The sequence below is a fragment of the Oryzias latipes genome, chromosome 19, assembly GCF_053564925.1.
Source record: "Oryzias latipes strain Hd-rR chromosome 19, Olatipes_Hd-rR_3.1".
Lineage (NCBI taxonomy): Eukaryota > Metazoa > Chordata > Actinopteri > Beloniformes > Adrianichthyidae > Oryzias > Oryzias latipes.
In genome coordinates this window covers 20,961,797-20,982,996 of record NC_136255.1, presented here as the reverse complement: position 1 = coordinate 20,982,996, position 21,200 = coordinate 20,961,797, and the positions used below count along the sequence as shown (strand labels likewise).

At 37.8% G+C, this 21,200-nt stretch overlaps 1 non-coding gene across 1 annotated transcript; it reads right to left on the bottom strand.

Annotated features, from left to right (window-relative positions):
* Nucleotides 1–1,911: 1,911 nt before the first annotated feature.
* LOC110017198 (uncharacterized) lies at nucleotides 1,912–7,705 on the bottom strand. The gene is made up of 4 exons (XR_013651455.1): nucleotides 7,582–7,705; nucleotides 5,237–5,442; nucleotides 4,220–4,368; nucleotides 1,912–2,085 (listed from the first exon to the last, which is right to left on the bottom strand). It is a non-coding gene; the product is annotated as an uncharacterized LOC110017198 (transcript).
* Between the last annotated feature and the right edge of the window lie 13,495 nt (nucleotides 7,706–21,200).

The window sequence follows — 21,200 nt, the reverse complement described above, 5'->3', positions numbered from 1 at the left end:
ACACGTAAAAAGCCAATCGGGACGATTTCTCGATAAAAACAGTCCATTTAGAGCCACAAAGCCTTATTTCCTTTGGGGGAAAAAAGACACTGATTTGTTTTTATGTTGTTACTATTATGTTAAATACAAATTTCGTTTTATTGGCATAACTAAGACATTAAGAGTTATTAGCCTGTTTTTTGTTTTTTTCAAAATATGTAATTATTTATAACTTTACAGAAGTTCCTGTGACTTCCTTTCAAAATAAAAGACACACTGTGTTACGTCATCTCAATTCATCAAGAGGGTAGTGTGATGTCAGCATTTATTTTAAAAAATAAAAAAATAAAATAAAATAAAAACAAGTTTGTGGAGCACCTCAGCCAGTAATATGTCAGTCTAACTAACTAAAATGAAATAAGAATTAATAAGGTGACCCAATCTGTATTTTTTTCAAACCAGAAGGTGCACCTAAAAACAGGAAATCCACCTTTTAATCTGGTGCTCCTTAATTCTGGTTGTGCTTACTGACCTCCAAAGTATTTTTCTGTGGAACACAGTGCACGAAAATATGTCAAAATGTGAATGAGTTGAACAAAGTTTGATTTTATTGTAACTTTTTGAAATTAAGAACTTTCCACTTTTGCTTTCTCAAACAAAAACCATAAGAAGGGTAAAAGAGCCATATGACATTTTTTATTATTAAATAACAATTTGAAACCTATTCTAGGTTAAATATAATGCTTGTTTTGTGTTATTACAAACCATGTACAAATAAATAAAAACAAACAGCTCTTTAGCAGAAACGTTCAATATCCACCACGTTTTTACATCTCAACTTCTAAGACAGCTCATATATTATGCATGTGTATTACATAGTCAGAAATATTCATCTTTTTTAGGACAATTTTTGAATTTTCTTCATTGAAGTAAGGTCAAAAATCAGTGTTCACAGTTATTTATTTTCTGAGAAAACAATAATGTGGGGTGAAAATAAGAAAATAAAAGTAATATTGTTTAGATGAGAAACAATTTTCCTTACTTATTTTTTTAAAATTGAAAATAAATTGTACATTAAATTTAAAAATAAAAAGCAAATAATTTACCTGTTTTGTTTGAAAATGTCTCCTGTTCTATTAATACTGTACAAGCAGAAATCCAACATTAAGAACTACTTAGAAGGTAACAGTGACAGGGAAATAAACACTTTTTTTTTTAAATGTCCTCCTTGTGTTTGGGATTTGAAGCAGGTTCAGTGGATGACTGAGGGATGTGTTGAGTGTCTCCGACAGCAGCACAAAGAATGTACAGAAGGTCAGCCTGCTTTACCTGAAAACGTTCTGTGTTTTTATTTTCATGACTATGTTTAACTTCAGAAACAGTCTTCTGTGTGCAGTTAGATTTGAAGAACAAATTGAACAAGACGGCTGTTGACGTCGGCCCTCAGGCTGCCTTTTGAAAAGTGAACAGTTCACTGACCTTTGAAATGCTTCAAAGCCTGCAGGGCTGTATAAATGTTGTAGAAACGTTGGTATTTTTTGCTTTAAATCCAGATGTAATAAATTCTTGTCTGAGATAATGACATCTACAGTAAAAAGTTGCACTTCTCAATATTAAAAATAATCTGAACACACCAGATTAGTACAGATTGGTCATCTTAATCAGGAATCCAGATCAAAGCCAAAACGTTTTTCAAGCAACCGTAAAGTTTTGGTGTAAGAAACTTTTGGGTAAATACAATTTAAAAAATTATATTGTAAAGGTTTTTTATCTAGAAGTTTTACTGTTTTTTAAACAAGGATTTTAAAATGGTTTCACTTGTTTGGGACATTGTAGTGTGGCAATATGTTTCATCTGATGAAGCCTTTGGACGTTCAGCTTTACTGACGTTCATTGGTGAATTTCAAGACCATGATCCAACCAGCACATTTTGTACTTCTATCTGCATTTTATTTAAGACAAGCTTCGAATAATGACAAGATCGTTCATGTGCTTGATCTTCTCTTTAGGCGGCAGCTCAAATCATTTGCCCAGATGTGATCCTGGGGTGTCACGGCACTGAAATCCATCCTCTTCAGGTGAGGCAAAGTGAAAATCACACGATTCCTAAATATTTGAAACGCACACAAAGATTACATCAGGAGTAAGTCAATGCAGTTGACAAAACAGGAATTAGTTGTAAAAATTGGTTAAAAACCTTAAAGGCCATGTCACACAGTCACTTTTTGCACAAATTGCACGGATAAAATTTGGTCATACGTGAATATAAGAGTGAAAAAAGAGAAAAGTTGTAGTCTTTATGCGAAAATTTCAAAAAATTGCCGGTCAAAACCATAGAATAATAAATCTTGCAAAGAACACATAAACCAACACGAAAGCCAAATTTGCTGAAATGCAAGATATATGCAACTATGATGACTGTAGAGAACAGATAATGACTCGTGGATTACAAAAACCTTGGGCATTTTTGCTGATACTGCAATTAAGTAGAGATGCAATATTTGCTGTGTAACAAGGCTTCATTTTATTACATTAAACAGGGTTTCTACAAACTCTGCCCCTCACATCGCTTTACTCTTTGGACCAAAAAAAACTAATTTTATCAGCAAAAAAATGTAGCCACAAGGGGGCCCAAGTCTGGGTCTCCCTGTGCTGGTCCCTAGCCAGGGGACAGGATTGTGTCGGGAATGGCATCTGGCGTAAAACTCTCTGCCAACAATGGAAACTGATTTGCTATGGCGACCCCTGAAGGGATATGCCAAAAGGTGAACAAGAAAAATATTATAAGAAAAAATGGAATTCCGAATAGAAGTGAATGGAAAATTGTCTCAGTTTTATATTGACTCATGCAATTGGTGATTGAGCCAATTTTAAAGCCAGCTTTGAGGCTAAGCAGTTGTTGTTAAATAGCTTAACTGTCAGTAAACTCATGCAATTAGTGATTGAGCCAATTTTAAAGCCAGCTTTGAGGCTAAGCAGTTGTTGTTAAATAGCTTAACTGTCAGTAAACTCAGGAATTTTTGTAATTGAAAACAAAAAAAAAGGCTGACGAAGCTTGCCCTGCCATAAACAAAAACAGATATGTATTTTGTGTACCTCTGTTCTACTAAAGTATTTTGGGGAGAAATTTTTTCTTTCTTAACTTTGACTGTTTAACACTACGTTTTTCTTTTTATCATATTTTATTTTGTTATGATCAAAATACACGTTAACATACGACCAAGAATACTGAACATTTAAAAAAAATTGTATAAATCTTTATTCCTAACAAAGAAATGACAGTAACATAGGGTAAAATACTTATTACTACATCAGTTTTTTAAGATAAACACTAGGTTTTGAAAGTAAAAAATAAATAAATAAAAGTTGTGCTAATCTACAAAGTTGAGACAAATAATAGGTTTTCATTGTTTTGTTTATTTGTACTAGATGTGTAAATAATATCAGATTTGGCCAAATAACTCAAAGAAAGTTTGGAGTTTTCTTCCTAAATGTTGTTTTATGAATAAAATATTTGGTTAATAAAATTGGGCTGCACGGTGGCGCAGTGGTTAGCGCTCTTGCCTCACAGCAAGAAGGCCCCCGGTTCAAGTCCCGGCTGGGGGACATGAAAAACAGAACATCAGTGGGGGACCTTTCTGTGTGGAGTTTGCATGTTCTCCCCGTGCATGCGTGGGTTCTCTCCGGGGTCTCCGGCTTCCTCCCACCATCCAAAAACATGCTTCATAGGTTAATTGGCAACTCTAAATTGACCATAGGTGTGAGTGTGAGAGTGAATGGGTGTGTGAGTGAGGACATTCTACCCTGCGACAAACTGGCGACTTGTTCAGGGTGTCCCCCCTGCCTTTGCCCACAAGTGACCGGGATAGGCTCCGGCAGCCCCGTGACCCCGAAAGGGATAAAACGGTTAAGAAAATGAAAAAAAAAAAAAAAAAGGAATTGTGACTATAGCTTATTTCCATAATTAGTAAAACCAAACAGGATGTTTAGAATAGTTAATTAGGATTGCTGGGTGAACCAACATGGCTTTCTTTACTGTCCTTTTTTAATCAAACCTTAGTCCGGAAGTCAGCAGGTTGAAAAAAAAAAGATCAATGTTGATATTTTGTGTCAGAGTGTTCGATCGGGTAAATCAACAAGTTCACAAACAGGAGTTACACAGGAGTCCCTGTGAAAACACGAGGCCTCCTATCCAGAAGTTCTATGTCATGGAACCGATTAAAACAGGTAAAGCGCCCACCTGTAGTCTTCCATGTATGCTATGGGGTTTCCATGCAAGGTGATTGTGTGCAGATTCATCAGTTGTCCAAGTATGTCAACGTCTGCCAGGTTACTGATTTTGTTACCATGAAGATACAGCACACGCAGTTCCTGCAGCTCACTCAGAACCTGGTCAGACACATTCAAAAACCACTGTATAAATCCTTGACCACCAGTAGTTGAGTTTAATAAAAACCCTAGATTAATACAATGTTGGTTTGAAATGTCTTTAAAAAATCGTTTTTTTTTTTTTTTTACTTACCTGTCCAACAGCTGGGCAGACAGATGAGAGCTGAAAGGCTCTTGAGTTGGACATATTTTACTGTTACAATAGGGGTTATCCTTTCTTTTAAAGTCCCACTCCAATCATCGTTTGTTGTTGTTTAATAACTATTTTGACGTTTTTGGCCGAAATTTAAAACTTGTGTAATTTTCTGAGATACAGTTTCTGCAGAGCAGCAGAAGTTGCGGGCACAGAGTAAGCCTGCCCCCATTTCCCATCATCCTTTTGTTTTCACTCTCTCCTGCTAGCTTACAGCTCCTCGCAACCCTAACCCAACATTACCGGTGCAAAAAAAAATATCGGAGTTATCCAGCCGTATAGTTTCGAGCCATATGCTTGCTCAGACGGGGAAAGCAAAGAGGCATCTGTTTGTCTGCAAGTGGATGTATCGTAATGAGCAAAGCAGAAAGCATGTTGTTCACTGACTGTAGCCCATACGTCACAGCTACAAGCTTTTTACAAAAACATTTTCCCTGTCTGCTCCTAAATCCCAACAACTTGAATAAAGAAGTACTTAAAAATGCAATTTTAAGCTTAATTTTCCTAACATATGTCCTCCATCGTGAAAAAAAAAGACACAAGAACATATAAAAAACTTTTTTAACATGTTTCCAATACCCCAGTAAATAAAATCCTGAGAAGAAAAAAACATTATTTAAAAAAAGCTAAAATAAATATTGTTAAAGAGTACTGCAAAATAACTGAGAGTCTTACTATGTTTATGGAAGTTATTTTGTTAAATGATAGGTCCAGCCAGCCGATGCTTGTGGGTTGAACCAGGAAATGGCTGAGGACACACTGGAGGTTGGACACATCAGCGATGCTGTTGTTGCTGAGACGCAGAGAACGGCTCAGGTACTTGCCCTGGGAGTTAGGCTTTAAGGGGCGCCGGCCTCTGCGGGGTACCTTAGAGAGTGCATCTAAACAGCAAATAAAAGCAATTATAGATAAATGTCTACACTGCATGCTTGCAATTGTTTTCTCCTTGAGTTTTCCATATATATTACTGCTGCCAAAAGCCATCTATTATTTCATTAAGGCGATGCACTGCAGTCACTATGTGTTTACTACATTTCATGCTCCGTGTCGGAGACATGAGGGGCCAGACGCATAAATGATGCATACCCACAAAAAAACATGCATGCGCCTTCTCTGGAATACAAACTAGTAGATTCATAGGAAAAATGTGTCATGAAGAACAGAGGAAACAAAATTCCCCATCCTTTTCTCTTTGCCATAATCACCTTTAATCAAGTATATGTACCAATGACTGAGGGAAAAACACATCTAAAGGAAAGCCGGGTTTGTTGTTTACACGATATTTAGGAAACCACTTTTAAAAAAGCCAGGCGTGATCTGGTTTCTTACGCAAACACAAACTGTAATCCTCCACTGACCAGTCCTTGACCAGCTTTTGCATGGTGGCTAAAGGTACTGTCCTGCAGGGAGGAGGATCAAACATGCTCTCAGGCTATTTACACGTTTACACCGAATGCGATTTGCATGGCAGGGGCAGCCAGTCAATGTACAGATGCACAGCATCTAAGGTCCTGTGATTTGATCATCAGGCGCTGTGTACTTGTGACAGATCCTTTCTGGTGGGTCGATAAAATTTGGACACAATATTTTGCCAGTTCAAATACATAAATTTTGTCAAAGAATTTGCGTCACGTCAATCCATCAGGAACACAGCTTTGGCCCGTGACACACTGTAGTCAGCGGGTGCAGTTCAGAACCAAGATTCAGGAGAATCTGATCGTTCTCCTGAACTTTATGATATTTTTCTTATTTTTAGCAAGTCAATACTAAAAAGGTCTTGTCATTTTGCTCTTTTTTTCATCCTCTGACTAATGCGGAACAAGTCATCAAATTGCGTCACAGAGATGGAAGTACCGCTCTTAGCGACATTAAGATGCAGTAGATGGTGAGCCTCGTTGTACTGGAATCTCTGAATGACTTCATGAACTCATGCAGAAAAACTTTTTTTTAAAACTTTTAATTGAATAAACCAGATCTCTCAGCATCATCCATCATCTGTTTTCCATACTTTGTACAGGAGATAAACAGTCGATGCTTCCATGTAGAGATGAGGCGATCTTTGGACAATAGCTCCTCCCACACATGGCGAGAGTGTTAGGTTTATGAATACATTTTTGGCCAAACGTCCAGCACACACACGACAAAACAGAGGCAGAGGACGCAAATTTGTTAGTGTAAACACAGTGTTAGGTAGATGGTTCGTGTGGAAGTAATATCTGGATGACACATTTCTCATTAAAATTACATAACTGTTGCATGTGCTGTGCATATAAACAGCACTTTATGTTCTTTATTGATTCACGTATTTTTCATGTGGTTTCTTCATACTTCTGGTTTTTAACATTTTAATTTTTGATACATCTGTGAACATTTCATGTAACATCACAACTTTTCTCATTTTTTTCTGCATTTGTGAATTTTAAGTTTTAATAAAAGAATATTAAAAAACAAAGATATTGGGAGAAATGTCCTCCTGTCCTCCTGTTGGAAGTATTATTTTTTTCCCTGTTGTGTGTGGAAAATTCCGGGTTCATGAATGACAAGTCTTTTTTTTTAAACATTCACTGTGGGCTTATGTGAATACCACACACTACCTTCTCACAGGTCGTCCTGTCGCATTTAAGGAGATGTCTGACATTTCAAGGTATTACTAACAAAATGGCAGCCAGTCAACGAATTCAAGTTGTTGATTTAGAAATGATCTAAAGTCATTCCCCTTTCAGTTTAAAACAAGGTTGAAATCTGATTGTATTTCTGGTTTTTGCTCTTCATCAAATGTTCATTAAGTCAGATTAAACTGTTTTCCATGTTAAATTAACTATCTCTTATAACTTTGACTTGGGAAAAAAAGGCTTTTGGCTAAAGAATTGTCTTCGATAAAGACGTCGATTTTTCAGAAATGTTCCATTTATGGCGTAATATGGTGAATTTGAATTTGGTGAATTTCAGGCTAAAAATCAAACTTAAAGGTAACAAAGATAATTTTTAAAATAAGAAGAGAAATTAGGGTGATACTGTACCTGTCAGGCTGCTTATTTCATTAAAAGACAAATCCACTGGCGGTGCGTACATTTGCAGAGGTCTAAAAGTGTCCAACAGTTGAGCTAAAAGTTAAACTATGGAACTTCCGGGTTTTATATGTAAACAAATGTATTCAAAAGAAAAGAAAAAACAGCCAGAAAAAAAATTGACTGTCTAAAATTAATGTTTTAAAAAAACTGTTTTTTTTTGAAGAATCATTGCAGTGAGGATCAGACCACAGCTGATGGATCAGCTGATTCTTCTGTGCGTTTCCTTGACAGCTTCACACAGAGCGCTCTTTTCAAGCTGTTCTAGCCTGCCGGCTGCCGCTGCTTTCTCTACGTGCGGCTTTGTACCCCACCTCCACACAAATGCTTCCTTTTCAAGTTGCGTCTGACTCTATCGGTGTCACACCTGTTGTCACCGTCATCTCAGTTGTGTCCGCTGGGCCTTTTGTTGCCTCAGGCGCTCAGCATTTGCACACTGAGGGGCAGGGAGGTTCCAAAACAGGAGATCTGGCCAAATATAACCGAGCTGTCAATAAATTATTTTGCAAATCTAAACACAATCAACTCGTTTTTGTCATTTTTTTCTTTTTTTCTTTTTGAACGTGTGGTTCAACAAACTTCACAGCTCTGTAGACTTATTATCATAAACCTATATGTTACTGATCAATTCAATTCCTTTTTAAACTTTTTCTAAACACGATAACATAATTCTTGATTTAAAGCCTTTTTTTTCCATTTAGAAAACACTTTTTTTTATCTCCTGCTTTTAATGTCCTAATGCCTTGTGGGGGAAAACAGGCAGACATTGCAGCCAATGCTTTAGAAAAAAAAATGTAAAACTTATTACAACTTAAGAACAGAAAAAATAAAATAAAAGTAGAAATTAAATGTAACTATTAGTTTTCAGTTGGTTTTTTGCAACTAAACTTTAACAGTTTTGACTGATGAAGCTTGCAGGAAGTCTAATATTACAGTAGTATTCTGATTTTTTTATTTTTTATTATTCTAGGCGGAACCTCAGTCAGTAGCTACAGTTACATGTGCAAAATATATTTGATCGGATCAAAGATCGGATTGAAATTGAACTGTTCACATGAGCCCAGTAAAACTTTATGCGATTCTAACAATCGTTTACATACACCACGCTTTCGATCGGAACAAGTCATTTTGACATGCGCAGAACTATCTGAAATCCCTGAAAGGGCCGTAGAAGAAGAAATAGCGAGTTCCATTGTAAACAAACAAAGGTGTGGCAGAGCAAGATGATTGTCTAAACATGCTTTTATTATTATTATTATGATAATTATTAGGTGCTTGTTCGCTCATAATTTTTTTTTAACCCATGCGGCCAGTGCTTTATTCTTGGCGGAACAGAGCCGGAAGAAGGGTTGGGGTTAGGCTAATACGTGCCAACAACAACAACATTTATCTGTGGATGAACTTAAAAACTCAGTGCAGCAATGTGTATCTTGGCTGAGTGTAAATATATATATATATAATATCAGCCTTTATTTTGTCTGGACACGATTAGAAACATGAAGTCACGTGATTATTTACACGTTTTTTTTAGGACTAGACGAAGTGGCATTTTTGCTTCGAAAAGCCACTTCCATGAGCTCATAAAGCGTCCCAGAGCCGCTCCTCTGCTCAAAAACCCAGTTGTCCCGGGAGACAGGGATCTCGAGTCCGGCAGCTCAGTCATGCAGAGCGGGCAGATGGATTGTGGTCTGCAGCCTCCTCCAAAGCACACACCTTAACAAAGCACCCTCCCCTGCCCTCAAACACGAAGCTACGAGTCCGGGTGCACTGCTCAGTGACAAGGTTTGCAGCCGGCCGGTCCTGTTTGCGCTCCAGGACTCCTCAGGAGCACGACACCGTCCACAAAACCAGCTACTAAACCTGCACAGTAGTGACCCTCGATCAGAACAAACTGATTATATGCACCACGATTGGATCAACAATCGGCATAACCCACTTATCTCGATCAAAAGAAATTTTGATCCGAAATTTTTTTTTCAAAACTCTGCACTCACCTTTACAGTCTATGTAAGGAGCTCTTCTCCAAGCCCTGGTCCCAAAATCACGGCAATAGCAGACGCCATCCTTTATCAGAGGTGGCTCTGCCGTGAGGGAGCAATTAGTTCTGGAATACTTTTAAAAAAATGTAGAAGTCTTTTACTTATCAGGACATATCTGTTAAAGAAACCAGATATTACCAGATATTATTTACAATATAAGCTCAAATTGGCTGATGATAAATAAATGTTGTTTTGTGTGTGTGCATCAGCTGATTGGAACGTACTATTTAAAAATGTTAAAGCGTCTGTCTGAGCCATTTAAAATTTGTAGTTAGTTTTAAGTTGCTGTAATTTCAAGTTGTGCATTTACAAATGTTTTTTGTATATTGTAAGTTCTTGATATTCGAACACACTTGTGAATACACAATTACAAGTACACAGTTTCATGCAACATTTATTGCATGAGTTACAAATCAAGAATTACACACACACACAAATCCGGTGAGGTTATTTTCTCTCCATGGTTCTCTAGCTAAAAGGATTTTACATTTCATTTTTGACAAACTTCACATTTAATGAATTCAGTATGCCATGTACTGTATATAAGTGCAAAGATGTCTATTTATGATTGAAATTCACGGGATCATTTCTTTGTTTATGTATAAATATGAAAGTGTATCTCCTTTCACTCTTTATTTTCCAATCAAATCATGATAAACAGTTCCAAGTTTGATCTTCCTCTCTCTTTCTCACTCATTTTTTTTAAATAAATACTATTTCAGTCATGCAGTACATTTTTACAATGCTACACTTCCTGTTTGCTGTGGATTAAATTTCCTCACACGAAAGACAACCATGATAGAGTTCACGTTTTGGTTTTTGTTTGACAGGGAAAAGCCTGAACTCCCCTCAGTTGAACAAACTTATTGAACGGGAATAAAAGACAGAATATTATATGAACTTAAACCTTAAGGAGATAATGGAGTTTGGAATAAAGGAAGTGACAGAGGAAAGAGGTAATGAAGGAAAATTGCCTTCGTCTGAGGTCTTTTTTTTCTGTCACTCTTGTAGTGTGTGAATAGTACATCAGCTACCTTTGAATGACAAAAGGTAGCCTTTCATTACCATGAAGAGGAAAAGCGCAGACGCATAGACTGAGACCGATGAAATGATCGTTTCCTGAAAGAGGCAGAGGTATGGCTGAAAACAACACGGACTGAAATCAAGGTTTGTTAGGACCATCCGGCCGAAGAGTCTGTGAGGTTTATTGTCTTTTAATTTAAATGAGAAACAGCTCATTTAAGGGGGCTATCACATCAGGCAAGAGATTGGATAGGAAGAAACATCCCTGTACATTTTACCACACGCACCAGATTAACCGTCAATAAATGGTCAATTTTCGGACTTATGTTGTTAGGCGCATTAAGCAAGACAAAAGGGACAGAGATAAGTCAGTCAGTCAGACTTTAATTACTCCCTTTACAGCACTTGTTTGTAACACACTACATGTTAGTCACGGTAAAAGCGTTAGTCGTGCTAGCATATTTGCAATACCTGTAACTCCCACCCGAAACATAATTATTGCTAATGATAACAATTATTTGCAGTAATTGTTATTAATTGCTGAAATTGGACCTGTAATTTGTTACGTACCTCCATTAAATAAATTCCAGTAATTCCGTTACTTTGTAATCTGTTACCCCCAACACTGGCTACACATTAGCCACGTTACCATATTAACAGTACCTGTAACTCCCAACCATGTTTGCATGTCACAAACCGACAGATACAGCTAAAACAAATGTTACTGTGACTACGTTGAGACAAAGTTTTGCTAGTAACACGGAAAAAAACAGCAGTCTGACATTGCTACACGGTAGCAGCATTAGTGTATTGACAATAACACCCAATCTTGTTTGCAACACGAAAAGAACTGATAAAGCTAAAGCAAATGTTACTCTGACTATGCTAATGCCCAACCTTGTTAGTCACACGTAAAAACAAACAGCCCAACATCGCTTCACATTAGCCAAGTTACCATTATGCCAAAACCTGCAACTCCCAACCTTGTTTTCATGTAAAGAAAAAAAAAAAACGGCTGATACCACTGTGTTAAAAAAAAGAAAAAGAAAAAAACACAGTCCAACACCGCCACACATTAGCCGACTTGGCATATTCATAATAACACCCCACCTTGTTTACAGAAGAAGTCCTCCTTGTAAACAATGCTCTGTCTTATAAGACACAATGTCGTTTTTGGAAAGAAAAGAAAATTGCACCTTATAGTGCAAAAATTGCAGTATTTAAAAACAAAAACAGTCTACCTTTGTCAAACACTGTAAAACGTTTACCTGACAACATTTTTTTTAAAGGATTTGTCCAATTCTAACCAATATATTGTGTCGCGACTGTGGCAACTGTTACATTTATTTATTGAACATAATGTATGTAAGCAAGTTTTCTTATGACTCTTTTGTCCAAAAAAAAGGTTTAACCGCTAATTCACAACATATTAAACCCGGGACTCAAACTAATTTAGCATCACCTTGAATGGAAAAGAGAACATTGAAGAAAACTGTTTTATATTAATGATTGGAGGCATGAAGGGTTTGAACCCCACACATCCTCCTTTCAACCAGATCCAGCATGCACAGGGTAGGAAGTCTTGTTCCAAAGTATCTCACCTCACAGGATCATGTAAATCATGGATGGGTATATCAAACTATAAACATCAGGGAAAATTGTAACAATTACTTGAATGCTCCAACACAAAGTTTAGTCCAAATATTTATCTGCGTAAAATGCGCCAAAAATATTGCAGTTGCTGTGGCTCTATTTCTCTTCCTGACTCAGCACTTTTGACCCATAACTGCCATTTCAGCATAAGATAACATCCACCCTGAACTGAAACTGTGGTTGTGTGTACGGACATTCAGTATCGCTTGCAGCTGTAATTAAATGTGACGTTCCTAAATAAATGAATAAATCCATTTCCACGACAGATTCTCGATGAGACCCACACAAAACACACACATTTGAACTGCTCTAGGCTGTATTTTAACAAACTGCGCAGTAGGTATTTGGAACAAGGTGACAAGGATGAAGTCAAAATACTGAAATACCTAATAATTACTGGAATTCTATGCTTGAAAAGTTTCTTCTGAAAGGTTTTAACAGAAAGGTCAAAGAAAAGCTGCTTTTGCTTTGTCATTAGCGTGCACTACCTCTGCTCATAAAGGGAGAAAATATTTCATCCTTTGCACATAATATAAAAGTTATTCATTTAAAAATCGGGCTGGAAATTTATTGTAGGACTTTGCATAATTGTCCAACATCAACAGGCTGGGCAAAGCCTTGAGTAATGGCAGATTACATGAATTTCTCTTCACAGTGGCACTGAGAGACATGAGCGAATTTGAGCTAGCACAAAGACGATAGGTGAGTACAGTTTTTCACACTGCACTGCTGCAGGATATCTGCATGTGCAGAAGAACAGCTGTGTAACTTTGCCTTTTCACGGCGTGCAGTGAATGCATTGATTTGCAGGCACAATGTGACTCAAACAATGTGGAACATGAAAAATATTGACTTGTTAGGGAAGGAATTGGCACTTGGACTGCAATGTGTAACAAAAAATGAGAGTATAAAAGTATTGTGTAAAATAATCAAAGAAGATGAGTTGGGATAGATTAAACATTTAAAGGAGCCATCCAGACGAGTCCCCACCACATTTTTATACACGAGGCTGAGATTCCCTAAAGAAAAATATAAAAAAAAATCTTAAAATATATTTATAATCCTGAATTGTCAGAATAAAGTCTGTTTATTGAAAAAACATCAAGCCCACAGCAAAAACCGGTGGAGGGAAACCCCACCTTAAATCCCTTCGGCTACCCATTCAAAAACCACTTTCGGACACCACTACACGATCAAATGGCCCTACAGTTGGAGCAATAGGGAGAAGCCAGAGGAGTAGGTCAATGCAGATTCTCCCTTTTATTTTTACTTTCATAATTTGATAACTATGGCAACAACTCGTCAATTTTGCTTTCTTCTTCAAGAGCTCTTAATATAAAGTTTGTTTTTTCACGTTGTCGGATGAGTGTTTGTCATTTCTGTTACTGTGTAATACATTAACACCTCTTTAAAGCAGACTGAATAAGGATACAAAATTAACAATGGTACTGGTGTTAGCATGGAGGGCCTGCCATGACTGATTTTTGGAAAAAAAAATGTAGTTTGGACTTGTTTTATGAGACTTTTAAAGTAAATATATATACATATATATAAAAGTTTTATTAGTTATTTATTTAAAAAATCTCTTTAAGCTACAATTTCATTATTATGTCCACATGTTTTATTAGTTTGCATTAATATTAGTAGCATCCGTGTCTGAAGTGAAATAAAAGTAAAACACTTGAAAAATGTGATAATTAAAACAAGCAGAAAACAGATCAGCAAGAAAGTTTTTCTAAAATACTCCATGTTTGCTCATTTTGGAGTTTTTCCACCGTCATTGTTTATGAGCTGCTACAATAAACAAAAACAATTGTTGCTGCAGATAAACAAATTGTATTACAGTTTGGTTTAAATATTACACTTAATAATATTTAGTCTTATCACCAAAGACAGCATTTACAATTGGAACATACATTTAAATGCACAAACAGTGTTTTGAGCTGATTTATCGTAACAGTCACACATCTTGCAAGTACAACGCACACGCTTTATCAGCATGAAATGGAACTCACAGCTGAGATTTGTCTAATCTTAGTGAAGATTGAGAAAGCTGAGGCTGAATGTGGTGAATACACCTAAATGGATGGCAGCAACTGGAACTGATAGACTTTGTTCTTGCAGTAATTTAACATTGCCATGTTGATAGATGTGAGATGATGTGGTGATTACAGAAAAATAGAAAAACCTGTCTAGAAATGGAAAAAAATATAGTGCAAATGTAAACTGTTATATAGATCTTATAACGGCTTAATCAAACACATAGCAATGCACGTAAAACTAGTAATTTGGCTAAAACTACCCTCTTTTTTGCCCTATAGTGCTGCTGCTGTATTTACAAAAATGTCAGATACAGAAAACCAGCAAGACGTAGGATTTGTCCGCCTTCACGTGCATCCCTTTGCAAATCTTAAAAATAAAAATGTAAGCAGAGCAGGTATTTACAAACATAAGCTTTAGTTGCATGTACCTGTATTGGGAGTAGATCTGGACGGGTGCAGCAGGTTTTTGGCTGGTTGGGGCCCGTCATTAAGAAGAGCAGCTAAAGCTACGACCACAGCGAGCTTGGAAATGCACATTTTGGGTTTCTGCAACAACATCTGTCATGTTTATGCGTCCGGACCTTCATACAAAGAAGTGCAGCCATCGAACGCTCGTTGAAAGTTAAACCAGTTGAATGTTGACTAGTTAGAGACTCAGATTTGGTAGTGACATACGGATAGCATCCTTTTTCATTCACGGAAGTGCCAACCATTTGAAAATTGATCATGGGAGAGAAATTAATAATTGTGGAAGAAAAAGCCTGGAGCAGGATTCACAAGATTTGCACAGATTCGACATTTCACACCAAGCCTCTTCCAACTGTGGGTACATGCGCTAGTCCAGTGTGAACACGATGAACCAAAATTCGTGTTTAGCGCATTTTTTGAACAGGTAACACATGCCAGGTGAGACGAAGCATAAAGGGAGTGGAGGTGTGGCTTCTCGAGGAACGTCATGAATATGGGACAAACCAATGTCAATAAGTGTATGGTAAAAGTATTTGTAAGGATAATATGTTACACTTGTGACGTATAAGTGATGCTGTTTCACTGTACCCTGATGCTCTAGTTGTTTGTAAGGTGCGAGTACTGGTCCCTTATTAACCCCATGTGAAAGCCACATGCACAGGATGAGCATATGATACTCAATCCGTGGTGCCTATTGGTGCATAAATGCATCAGACCACTTCTGCTCCAGACTTACCTTAATTTTGAATCTACTGGAAAGCAAAAACCTAAGTGATTGCTTTTCATAGCTGGAAACAAATTCAGGTGTCAACGTGTATAGTGCCTGTGGGATGGCCACTACATGCGCTCTAAAGGACACGTATGTGACTTGCTCTCATGAGCCCCCCGTGCAGTCCAGAATATTTGTGAGGTTATTAAAAAACTGAAAGATCCATATGAATCACCTATTCAGCCTTACTTGTGTATTGTCCAAGTGTTTGCTATGACCTGTTGCTTGCAGCATGCTCAAACGGCTTCACCGAGCGGTCTACGACTTTATTGTTTTGTGCCCAAATGCACCTAAAAGGCTTGTGGCTTAAAATGTCTGAACTGTGAATGTAAATGTTTTACCAGTAGTGCAGCTTCATTTGCGTGATAATTATAACTGAGCAGGATTGAATCCAGCTGCTGAGACATAACTAAATCAAATTTGCTTCTTTAAATTCCCTCATAGAGAGAGTGCGGTTTTGACAGATCACCTGCAGCTGAGGTAAGAGGGAAAAGCTTCCTGTGTACAAGAAACAAAGTCCTCAATGGACCATTTCCACATGAGATTTCAGCTTGCCTCTGTACTTGCGTGACAGCTGTGCTTTTCAGCTCAGCACTTTTTTCGTTTCCCTGTGATGGATCTGTACTGCTCCCCCAGTCTTGCTGTCAATCTTCTACCTTGTCCTCCAAGTATACTTCACATGAGGCTGTAAATCAACCCAAACAGGGCCAATTCCACCTTTTCGGACTGTAAATCATGGCCTATGTCTTTGAGATGCTTATCCTCCACAGGTCTTAACGGCAAACCTACAGGAAGTATTCAATCTGCATCATTTACATTGCTCCTTGGTGGAGTCTATATGCATAGTTAACAATTAACCATGTATGAATGTCCTAGTTTCATCTAAATTCTTTACCTGTGAAACAATAAACAGATTTTGCTTTTATTATCTCATCTATGAAACACCTTTATTTTTTTCTGCGGGCACTCTGGCTTCCTCCCACCATCCAAAAACATGCTTTTTGGATGGTGGGAGGAAGACATTTTGTATAAATTTGCACTTTGGAAAATACTTTTCTGTCTTCGTGTCCTTCCTTTTTTACTGCTGACGCCTGTACTTTTAAACGGCCTATACCATACCATAAAGAATCAACTTTTTTGGAGCTTTTAGGTGTACTGTAATGTTTATTCCTCACCATAAACAACGTCAAAGCAGTATTTTGATCCATCCACGCGTAAATGAGTATTTATCAAAAACACCTGCTCTCCATCACAGGCAAAGACAAACACACACTTAATGCACGGAGCATGTTGGCGAACATGTTTTATCAATTAAATACAATATATTTATTGCACTTAATATATACAAGTCGTACTTTTTCACGTCTTAACTTGTTCTAATTTATATTTTAGGTTGTAGACTTTTTAATGCACTTTTTATGCAATAACTTATTTGAATTTATATTTTCATTTTAGCTGTTTTTTATACTTTAACTGTTATATTTATTACTTCTACATTTTAGACTGTTTACGAGTGTTTTCTCACCCTTTGCTTGGGTGATTGTGTCTGGGCTCCCAGTGTTTTTGGCCTCCGAGCTGCCTGGCCCGGTGTCCCCACGTTAGGTGCACTGGACCGGGGGGTTGTGGGTCTGTGGAGCGGGAGGTGCTGGGGATGAGTTGTGCCTGTGCTGCATAGATGCTGACACCCCGGCGAACAGGAGAACAGGGCAGACGGCGCCTTCTGAGTTCTCTCTTCTGTAGTTATTTAGAATCCTTTCTCTTTTATTTGTGGTTGTTTTTGACTATTTTTACTATGAGGGGCTTATTTTATTATTTCATTGCATTGCATGATTGGTGTTTTTGTGTGCTTGTTTGTTTTTATGTACAGCACCTTGAGCTGTTCTTTTTTACATGAAAGGTGCTTTAGAAATAAAATAATTTACATTTGAATGCTATGTTACTATACTTTTACTGAATACCATCTATATCACATTCAATTACAAAGGGAAGTACGATGTGGAGTCCAGGTGGAACCAGAGAGGTTAAATGTGTGCGTAGAGGGCAGCGCCTGAGAGGTTTGCAGGTGGAGAAGGGATGAGCTGCACAAACATCTGCCCTGTTTCCAACTCGGAGAGGTTGAGGAACTGAGTGCACAGGTCAATATCGACAGATGTAGAGCACAAAAAGCAAAGATGTTTGTTTTACACAACTTTTTTTATTTTTTTACACAGCTTTTTTTTCTTTAGGATTCAGAAAAATAGAGCCTATTTTCTAAACCAGTGGAACTGCAGGGATTGAAAAGTGTTTCATGCTTGATCTTTAAAAAAATAGGAAGCCCTCAAGTCATTATTTACATTTAAATGTATTTAAATTAATGCACTCTGTAATAAAAAAAAAAACAGAAATGAATTAACATACTGAAGGAAGCTTCCTAGAAACAGATCCTATTATAGTTGTCAGTGTAGTTCTCTACATTTTAACAAATTCAATCGTAGGTTTGTAAAATGATTTTTTTTAAGTATTTGCACAATTTCACCTTAAATATTTATATCTTTTGGTAGATAATCACATATTTTTCTATGTTTTTCATATGCTCACTAGTCACTTTTTTAGGCACACCTGTCCAACTGCTCGTTAAAGCAGATTTCTTATCAGCCAATCACATGGCAGCAACTCAACGAATTTAGGCATGTAGACATGGTCAAGACGATCTGCTGCAGTTCAAAACCGAGAATCAGAATGAGGAAGAAAGTTGATTGAAGTGACTTTAAACATGGTATAGTTGTTGGTGCCAGATGGGCTGCTGATCTACAGGGATTTTCACCCACAATCATCTCTGGGGCTTATGGAGAATGGTCAAAGAAAAAGAGAAAATATCCAGTGAGTGGCAGTTCTGTGGGCAGAAATGCCATGTTGATGGTTCCAGCTGATGGAAAGACATCAGGGGCCTCATTTATAAACGTTGCGTACGCACAAAAGAAGGCGTACGCCACTCTCTACGCAATAATTGATATTTATAAAAAGCAAACTTGACGGGGAAATGTGCGGTCCTTCACGCAAGCTCTGACCCAGGCGTACGCACAAAAACGGGCGAAATGAGAAACGGCGACACCGTCGGCAGATGGAAGAAACACGTGAAAGTGAAAATGACAATACTGCCTCTCAGAAATAACATGAAGACTTCACAAAGCAAGTCTTACAATTAACAGCCAACACGAACACCCATTTGATCGATCAGCAGTGAAACAAACAAAAGAAATCAAACGAAAATTACAACAGAAATTCAAATGAACACTTATTTGCGTAAAGAAAAGTGAAATATGTTCTGCAATATTGGCATGTTGTGCAATTCACCCTCATAAATAATATAGTTAACAGAAGGAAATAATGTACAAAACTGATATTCTCGTCAGTGTGTCCGTCTGGCGGAGCAGATATAGGTGCGGGCGTGCGGACGGACGGACAGATGTACTAATTGTCCACTGGGGAAAGTTGTTTTCATATTAAAACATTTCTTCATAAACTATGGAATTATGGTATTCATGCATATGCCTTTAGTTTGTTTTATTTTTGATAAAACAATGTATGGCATATGTCTCAACCATTCAGAAAGCAACAAGAAATTACATTTGTGCTGATCAATTTCCCATTTCCACGTCGATTATTACCGACATCTGTAGCTTGTCAGATGTAATTAAATGGATGGAAATAAAATGCCCCATCACAATGCGTAATGACGCACAATGGCTGATTTTGCACTCTTAGAAGATGTGGCAAATGGAAGAATTCGGAGTGAACGCATCTTTAGACAGCAAGAAGACTTGCTGGCAAACGAGGACGAGTGGCTTATGAGCCGGTTCAGACTTCCTCGAGCCGTCCTCTTGGACCTCTGCGGGCTTTTGGGCACGGCGTTACAGAAGAGCACTCGGAGGAACCACGCGTGTCACCCGGTGCATCTGGCGCTCTGGTGCCCCCCCCCCCCCCCCCCCCCCCATGGTGGCAGAGACACCATGTACGGCATCTGCCACCGTTTGCCACTCAAGTGCCTTTTCAGCATTAGTAATGCCCACACTGTGCCCTCCAAACAACATTTTCTCCTCTTTTCCACTTCACCAACGATAACTTCTACTTCACATTGAGTGAAGTTACGATTTTTTGATTTCCTCTCTGTGTTTGCCATGATTTCGCAATCCATGAATATTAATTTGTGGGCGTTTTGCGGACTATTTATGGGCAACTATGGATGTGTCATGAAGCCGCAAAAGCTGCGCTGCATTTAGAATCGGTTGTGATTTATAAAGGGAAAGATGCGTAGGATGTGCGTGCGCACGGTTTTATAAATCCGAATATTTCTGTGCGTACGCACGTCCTATGTTTCATCCGTACGCCACTTCTTGCGCAAATCCTGCGCAAAGTTTTATAAATGAGGCCCCAGGACACTGGTTACAACTGGTGACAACCGAGGTCTACAGAAGAGTGTCTCTGAACGCACAACATGTCCAACCTTCAGGCAGATGGGCTACAGCAACACAAGACCAAACCAGGTGTCACTCCTGTCAGGTAAGAACAGGAAACCAAGGCTACAATTCAGACAGACTCACCAAAACTGGAAAATAGAAAAACAGTCTGGTCTGATGAGTCTCCATTTCTGCTGCAACATTCAGATGGTAGGGTCAGAATTTGGTGTCAACCACATGAAAGCACGGATCCATTCTGCCTTGTATCAACGGTTTAAGGTGGTGGTGTAATGGTATGTGAGATATTTTTGTTGCCATAATATGGGCCCCTTATTACCAACTGAGCATGTTTACGACCACACAGCCCATCTGAGAGTTGTTGCTGACCATGTTCATCCCTTTATGACCACAGTGTTCCCATCTTCTGATGGCTACTTCCAGCAGGATAAGGCGCCATGCCATAAAGCTTGAATCTTCTCAGACCTGTTTCTTGAGCATGAAAATGAGTTCTCTGGACTCAAAGGGCCTCCACAGTCTCCAGATCTCAACTTAATAGATCATCTTATCTTAATAGATCATTTTAGATGTTTTTTGTAGTTGTTTTTTACACTTTTGCAGCTGTATTTATTTATTTAATGTTTATTTATTCATTTCATACAAATCTCATTTTTGATAACAATTTTCATAATAATTGTATTAATCATTTTAATAATAATTTTTAATAATTTAATATGAATGTCATTTTTGATGTCCCTTTTTGATGTTATATTATATAGATTATTTTCTGAATGTCGTTTTTGCTGCCACAGATAAATGAAATTTCCCCATTGTGGGATTAATAAAGTCATCTATCTATCTATCTTTGGGATGTGGTAGAACGGGAGATTGACCTCATGGGTGTGCAGCTGACAAATCTGCAGCAACTGTGAGATGCTTTCATGTCAATATGGACCAAACTCTCCGAGGAATGTTTCCAGGACCTTGTTGAATAAATGTCATGAAGGATTAAGACAGTTCTCAAGACAAAAGAGGGCTCAACCCGCTACTGGCAAGGTGTACAAAAAGTGGCCAGTGAGTGTAGTTTCTGCAATACAGACTTATTTAGTTTCAATGTAACACAAAATTATCTTAATAAAAAGAG